This window comes from Glandiceps talaboti, chromosome 15 (genome assembly GCF_964340395.1).
Source record: "Glandiceps talaboti chromosome 15, keGlaTala1.1, whole genome shotgun sequence".
Taxonomy (NCBI): domain Eukaryota; kingdom Metazoa; phylum Hemichordata; class Enteropneusta; family Spengelidae; genus Glandiceps; species Glandiceps talaboti.
In genome coordinates this window covers 7,652,731-7,661,596 of record NC_135563.1, presented here as the reverse complement: position 1 = coordinate 7,661,596, position 8,866 = coordinate 7,652,731, and positions in this window count along the sequence as shown.

Here is an 8,866-nt window from a genome sequence, read left to right as displayed (position 1 = left end):
GACCACTTATGGACCAAGTGAAGACATCACCACCACTAGAACAGTCAACTTCAGCAATTTCATCAGCACTGAGAGCCCTTGACCACATACTGAAGTATCCCATTGTTCCTGTAAAAGCTTGATTGGCAGCGTAACCACCTCTCATTGAATCCTGTTCCTGTCCAACAACTAAAGAGCCACCAGCTGTAATTGTACTACCAGTCTTCAAACCTGTACCACCAGCATAGATGATACCATTGTCATAAATTGCCCAGCTTCCATCACTTGAAGCCCATGTACCACAGACCAGATGCCATTCACCATCATTGATATTCAAAGAAGTTACTTTTTTAGATTTCTTGACGAACATGTCTAATCCTGATGTGTCGTACAATATGAATTCATTATCACCACCTGGTACAACGTAGGACACCAATGTACCAACTTGATCTCCCGCACTTTTTGTCCAGGTACACGCAGTGAGTGCTGATAGTTGAGGTACGTCTGTCACTACAGCTACATCAGTACTGGTACTTGAAAACTCAATGGCATTCTCACATGAAGCAGGTTTTGGTTCTGCAAACAAAGCAATTATTCAAAGTTTATAATCGTCTAGCCTAATCTACCATTACAAATTATTGTTTTCCCGCCAAGTCATCAATTAAGTGCAACTTGTGACCAGCATGGTGTCTTAAAGAAGGTAAAAATAGAAGCTCGCATTAGGGCATCAAGAACATGTTATAAAGCCAAGGAAACGGTTGATGAGAATTCAACGTGACCTGTTTCCTTATCACAATATAACAGTGGAAATCATTCAGATGTATAATTAAACATTCTTCCAATATTCTCAACATAGGATTTAAACCATTGACGATGTTCAGTTGCCATGCGTTTGCATTATGTTGTTCTATTGGGTTCTTTTCCCATTTATACTTTCTTGAACTGTGTTACATTTGTATGATCAGTGTCTATTAGTAATCTCTCTTTCGTTTTTAAATATTTCAATCAAAATACTGTGAAATTTACGTTAGCTGCTTTCTCAATACAATTCATTGTAATAATTAACATTGAGAGAAAGCAGGAGGGGAACGTATGTACAGAGATGGGTCTTCAAATATACCATGAAAGGTCACGGCCACTACTACAAAGCCACTTAAACAAATGAATACAATTAGAAGAGAAAAAGGGGACATAAGGGGGGAATTGATAAACATACCACAGACATCACTGCACACAAAGTCTACGTCTCCGCGTACGTCAAGACCACTTATGGACCAAGTGAAGACATCACCACCACTAGAACAGTCAACTTCAGCAATTTCGGTAGCACTGAGAGCCCTTGACCACATACTGAAGTATCCCATTGTTCCTGTGAAAGCTTGGTTGGCAGCGTATCCACCTCTCATTGAATCCTGTTCCTGTCCAACAACTAAAGAGCCACCAGCTGTAATTGTACTACCAGTCTTCAAACCTGTACCACCAGCATAGAGGATACCATTGTCATAAATTGCCCAGCTTCCACCACTTGAAGCCCATGTACCACAGACCAGATGCCATTCACCATCATTGATATTCAAAGAAGTATCTTTGTGGGCTTTCTTGACGAACATGTTTAATCCAGAAGTGTCGTACAATATGAATTCATTATCACCACCTGGTACAACGTAGGACACCAATGTACCAACTTGATCTCCCGCACTTTTTGTCCAGGTACACGCAGTCAGTGCTGATAGTTGAGGTACGTCTGTCACTACAGCTACATCAGTACTGGTACTTGAAAACTCTATGGCATTCTCACATGAAGCAGGTTTTGGTTCTGCAAACAAAGCAATTATTCAAAGTTTATAATCTTCTAGCCTAATCTGCCATTACAAATTATTGTTTTCCCGCCAAGTCATCAAATAAATGCAACTTGTGACCAGCATGGTGTCTTAAAGAAGATAAAGAGTGAAGCTCGCATTAGGGCATCAAGAACTTGTCATAAAGCCAAGGAAACGGTTGATGAGAAACAATGTGACCTGTTTCCTTATCACAATATAACAGTTGAAATCATTTAGATGTATAATTAAACATTCATCCAATATTCTAAACATAAAATTTAAACTATTGACAATGTTCAGTTGCCATGCGTTTGCACTTTGTTGTTCTACTGGATTCTTTTCCCATTTATACTTTCTTGAACTGTGGTACATTTGTATGATCAGTGTCTATTAGTTATCTGTCTTTCGTTTCTAAATATTTCAATCAAAATACTGTAAAATGTATACATGTATGACAGCTATTTTGTCAATACAATTCATTGTAATAATTAACATTGAGAGAAAGCAGGAGGGGAACGTATGTAAAGAGATGGGTCTTCAAATATACCAAGAAAGGTCACGGCAACTACTACAAAGCCACTTAAACAAATGAATACACCTAGAAGAGAAAATGGGGACATAAGGGGGGAATTGATAAACATACCACAGACATCACTGCACACAAGGTCTACGTCTCCGCGTACGTCAAGACCACTTATGGACCAAGTAAAGACATCACCACCACTAGAACAGTCAACTTCAGCAATTTCATCAGCGCTGAGAGCCCTTGACCACATACTGAAGTATGCCATTGTTCCTGTGAAAGCTTGATTGGCAGCATAACCACCTCTCATTGAATCCTGTTCCTGTCCAACAACTAAAGAGCCACCAGCTGTAATTGTACTACCAGTCTTCAAACCTGTACCACCAGCATAGAGGATACCATTGTCATAAATTGCCCAGCTTCCACCACTTGAAGCCCATGTACCACAGACCAGATGCCATTCACCATCATTGATATTCAAAGAAGTATCTTTGTAGGCTTTCTTGACGAACATGTTTAATCCAGAAGTGTCGTACAATATGAATTCATTATCACCACCTGGTACAACGTAGGACACCAATGTACCAACTTGATCTCCCGCACTTTTTGTCCAGGTACACGCAGTCAGTGCTGATAGTTGAGGTACGTCTGTCACTACAGCTACATCAGTACTGGTACTTGAAAACTCAATGGCATTCTCACATGAAGCAGGTTTTGGTTCTACAAACAAAGCAATTATTCAAAGTTTATAATCTTCTAGCCTAATCTGCCATTACAAATTATTGTTTTCCCGCCAAGTCATCAAATAAGTGCAACTTGTGACCAGCATGGTGTCTTAAAGAAGATAAAGTGTGAAGCTCGCATTAGGGCATCAAGAACCTGTCATAAAGCCAAGGAAACGGTTGATGAGAAACAACGTGACCTGTTTCCTTATCACAATATAACAGTGGAAATCATTTAGATGTATAATTAAACATTCATCCAATATTCTCAACATAGGATTTAAAACATTCACGATGTTCAGTTGCCATGCGTTTGCATTTTGTTGTTCTATTGGATTCTTTTCCCATTTATACTTTCTTGAACTGTGTTACATTTGTATGATCAGTGTCTATTAGTAATCTCTCTTTCGTTTTTAAATATTTCAATCAAAATACTGTGAAATGTATACATGTACGTTAGCTGCTTTCTCAATACAATTCATTGTAATAATTAACATTGAGAGAAAGCAGGAGGGGAACGTATGTAAAGAGATGGGTCTTCAAATATACCATGAAAGGTCACGGCCACTACTACAAAGCCACTTAAACAAATGAATACAATTAGAAGAGAAAAAGGGGACATAAGGGGGAATTGATAAACATACCACAGACATCACTACACACAAGATCTACGTCTCCGCGTACGTCAAGACCACTTATGGACCAAGTGAAGACATCACCACCACTAGAACAGTCAACTTCAGCAATTTCGGTAGCACTGAGAGCCCTTGACCACATACTGAAGTATCCCATTGTTCCTGTGAAAGCTTGGTTGGCAGCGTATCCACCTCTCATTGAATCCTGTTCCTGTCCAACAACTAAAGAGCCACCAGCTGTAATTGTACTACCAGTCTTCAAACCTGTACCACCAGCATAGAGGATACCATTGTCATAAATTGCCCAGCTTCCACCACTTGAAGCCCATGTACCACAGACCAGATGCCATTCACCATCATTGATATTCAAAGAAGTATCTTTGTGGGCTTTCTTGACGAACATGTTTAATCCAGAAGTGTCGTACAATATGAATTCATTATCACCACCTGGTACAACGTAGGACACCAATGTACCAACTTGATCTCCCGCACTTTTTGTCCAGGTACACGCAGTCAGTGCTGATAGTTGAGGTACGTCTGTCACTACAGCTACATCAGTACTGGTACTTGAAAACTCTATGGCATTCTCACATGAAGCAGGTTTTGGTTCTGCAAACAAAGCAATTATTCAAAGTTTATAATCTTCTAGCCTAATCTGCCATTACAAATTATTGTTTTCCCGCCAAGTCATCAAATAAATGCAACTTGTGACCAGCATGGTGTCTTAAAGAAGATAAAGAGTGAAGCTCGCATTAGGGCATCAAGAACTTGTCATAAAGCCAAGGAAACGGTTGATGAGAAACAATGTGACCTGTTTCCTTATCACAATATAACAGTGGAAATCATTTAGATGTATAATTAAACATTCATCCAATATTCTAAACATAAAATTTAAACCATTGACAATGTTCAGTTGCCATGCGTTTGCACTTTGTTGTTCTACTGGATTCTTTTCCCATTTATACTTTCTTGAACTGTGGTACATTTGTATGATCAGTGTCTATTAGTTATCTGTCTTTCGTTTCTAAATATTTCAATCAAAATACTGTAAAATGTATACATGTATGACAGCTATTTTGTCAATACAATTCATTGTAATAATTAACATTGAGAGAAAGCAGGAGGGGAACGTATGTAAAGAGATGGGTCTTCAAATATACCAAGAAAGGTCACGGCAACTACTACAAAGCCACTTAAACAAATGAATACACCTAGAAGAGAAAATGGGGACATAAGGGGGGAATTGATAAACATACCACAGACATCACTGCACACAAGGTCTACGTCTCCGCGTACGTCAAGACCACTTATGGACCAAGTAAAGACATCACCACCACTAGAACAGTCAACTTCAGCAATTTCATCAGCGCTGAGAGCCCTTGACCACATACTGAAGTATGCCATTGTTCCTGTGAAAGCTTGATTGGCAGCATAACCACCTCTCATTGAATCCTGTTCCTGTCCAACAACTAAAGAGCCACCAGCTGTAATTGTACTACCAGTCTTCAAACCTGTACCACCAGCATAGAGGATACCATTGTCATAAATTGCCCAGCTTCCACCACTTGAAGCCCATGTACCACAGACCAGATGCCATTCACCATCATTGATATTCAAAGAAGTATCTTTGTAGGCTTTCTTGACGAACATGTTTAATCCAGAAGTGTCGTACAATATGAATTCATTATCACCACCTGGTACAACGTAGGACACCAATGTACCAACTTGATCTCCCGCACTTTTTGTCCAGGTACACGCAGTCAGTGCTGATAGTTGAGGTACGTCTGTCACTACAGCTACATCAGTACTGGTACTTGAAAACTCAATGGCATTCTCACATGAAGCAGGTTTTGGTTCTACAAACAAAGCAATTATTCAAAGTTTATAATCTTCTAGCCTAATCTGCCATTACAAATTATTGTTTTCCCGCCAAGTCATCAAATAAGTGCAACTTGTGACCAGCATGGTGTCTTAAAGAAGATAAAGTGTGAAGCTCGCATTAGGGCATCAAGAACCTGTCATAAAGCCAAGGAAACGGTTGATGAGAAACAACGTGACCTGTTTCCTTATCACAATATAACAGTGGAAATCATTTAGATGTATAATTAAACATTCATCCAATATTCTCAACATAGGATTTAAAACATTCACGATGTTCAGTTGCCATGCGTTTGCATTTTGTTGTTCTATTGGATTCTTTTCCCATTCATACTTTCTTGAACTGTGTTACATTTGTATGATCAGTGTCTATTAGTAATCTCTCTTTCGTTTTTAAATATTTCAATCAAAATACTGTGAAATGTATACATGTACGTTAGCTGCTTTCTCAATACAATTCATTGTAATAATTAACATTGAGAGAAAGCAGGAGGGGAACGTATGTAAAGAGATGGGTCTTCAAATATACCATGAAAGGTCACGGCCACTACTACAAAGCCACTTAAACAAATGAATACAATTAGAAGAGAAAAAGGGGACATAAGGGGGAATTGATAAACATACCACAGACATCACTGCACACAAAGTCTACGTCTCCGCGTACGTCAAGACCACTTATGGACCAAGTGAAGACATCACCACCACTAGAACAGTCAACTTCAGCAATTTCGGTAGCACTGAGAGCCCTTGACCACATACTGAAGTATCCCATTGTTCCTGTGAAAGCTTGGTTGGCAGCGTATCCACCTCTCATTGAATCCTGTTCCTGTCCAACAACTAAAGAGCCACCAGCTGTAATTGTACTACCAGTCTTCAAACCTGTACCACCAGCATAGAGGATACCATTGTCATAAATTGCCCAGCTTCCACCACTTGAAGCCCATGTACCACAGACCAGATGCCATTCACCATCATTGATATTCAAAGAAGTATCTTTGTGGGCTTTCTTGACGAACATGTTTAATCCAGAAGTGTCGTACAATATGAATTCATTATCACCACCTGGTACAACGTAGGACACCAATGTACCAACTTGATCTCCCGCACTTTTTGTCCAGGTACACGCAGTCAGTGCTGATAGTTGAGGTACGTCTGTCACTACAGCTACATCAGTACTGGTACTTGAAAACTCTATGGCATTCTCACATGAAGCAGGTTTTGGTTCTGCAAACAAAGCAATTATTCAAAGTTTATAATCTTCTAGCCTAATCTGCCATTACAAATTATTGTTTTCCCGCCAAGTCATCAAATAAATGCAACTTGTGACCAGCATGGTGTCTTAAAGAAGATAAAGAGTGAAGCTCGCATTAGGGCATCAAGAACTTGTCATAAAGCCAAGGAAACGGTTGATGAGAAACAATGTGACCTGTTTCCTTATCACAATATAACAGTTGAAATCATTTAGATGTATAATTAAACATTCATCCAATATTCTAAACATAAAATTTAAACTATTGACAATGTTCAGTTGCCATGCGTTTGCACTTTGTTGTTCTACTGGATTCTTTTCCCATTTATACTTTCTTGAACTGTGGTACATTTGTATGATCAGTGTCTATTAGTTATCTGTCTTTCGTTTCTAAATATTTCAATCAAAATACTGTAAAATGTATACATGTATGACAGCTATTTTGTCAATACAATTCATTGTAATAATTAACATTGAGAGAAAGCAGGAGGGGAACGTATGTAAAGAGATGGGTCTTCAAATATACCAAGAAAGGTCACGGCAACTACTACAAAGCCACTTAAACAAATGAATACACCTAGAAGAGAAAATGGGGACATAAGGGGGGAATTGATAAACATACCACAGACATCACTGCACACAAGGTCTACGTCTCCGCGTACGTCAAGACCACTTATGGACCAAGTAAAGACATCACCACCACTAGAACAGTCAACTTCAGCAATTTCATCAGCGCTGAGAGCCCTTGACCACATACTGAAGTATGCCATTGTTCCTGTGAAAGCTTGATTGGCAGCATAACCACCTCTCATTGAATCCTGTTCCTGTCCAACAACTAAAGAGCCACCAGCTGTAATTGTACTACCAGTCTTCAAACCTGTACCACCAGCATAGAGGATACCATTGTCATAAATTGCCCAGCTTCCACCACTTGAAGCCCATGTACCACAGACCAGATGCCATTCACCATCATTGATATTCAAAGAAGTATCTTTGTGGGCTTTCTTGACGAACATGTTTAATCCAGAAGTGTCGTACAAAATGAATTCATTATCACCACCTGGTACAACGTAGGACACCAATGTACCGACTTGATCTCCCGCACTTTTTGTCCAGGTACACGCAGTCAGTGCTGATAGTTGAGGTACGTCTGTTTCTACAGCTACATCAGTATTAGTACTTGAAAACTCAACAGCATTTTCACAATTGGTATCTGAAATGAATGACGACATAGAATGCTGTGAATTAACAATGCTGAAGTCGATTATGCACTACGTTAGGTACTTATTATTTAGACATAGATATGAACCAATGCCGGAGAAATCCAAATAATCGCAATGATAGTTTAGCGCAGTGTCACCCTGATATAATTTATCTATGTGTTCACCGTATGATTGGTGTGCGATAGTCAGTAAACTGTGATATTTTCATTAATAAAATTTACTGTTGGCGTAGAAACTAGTCCTAGGGCCAAGGGATTTTCCATTGGGCTAACAAAAAGTCCCTGACACCTATGCTTGTGTACAGCATGATCATTACGGACATGAATATGTCAACCAAATTTTCCAGATCTTGCTTATGAAAATGTGTGTTTATTTTTCTTTCAACCCTTATCTGAGACTCGATCGTCCACGAATTCTCAGACGGCCGGGCGAAATAAACGGTAACATACGACTGTGCACTGCCTAGTACATTGAAATGTGCCGGGGGGGGGGGGAACGCTTGTGCGCATGAGCATACCTTTCTGAATTATGAAAATGACATGCCATATACGGTAATCATATACTGTTAGTACAGTTATGTATTCATTTTGTTAACAGTCATCCCTTTAACTTCTATAAGTATGTCTCTCTGGACACAAGAATGTGACCAATTTAGTTTCTAGAGTCTTGTAAATACAGATAACCAAAGCTTGTAAATATGTAGTTAGTTTATAGAATGCGTTGGTATATCTGTTTGCTGAATTACAAGGGAGATAGGCCTATTTGTTAATATCGCTCTTACAGAAATGTCATAGTGGTAATTGACACTGTTCTATGTTAATGAGTACAACTCATTTT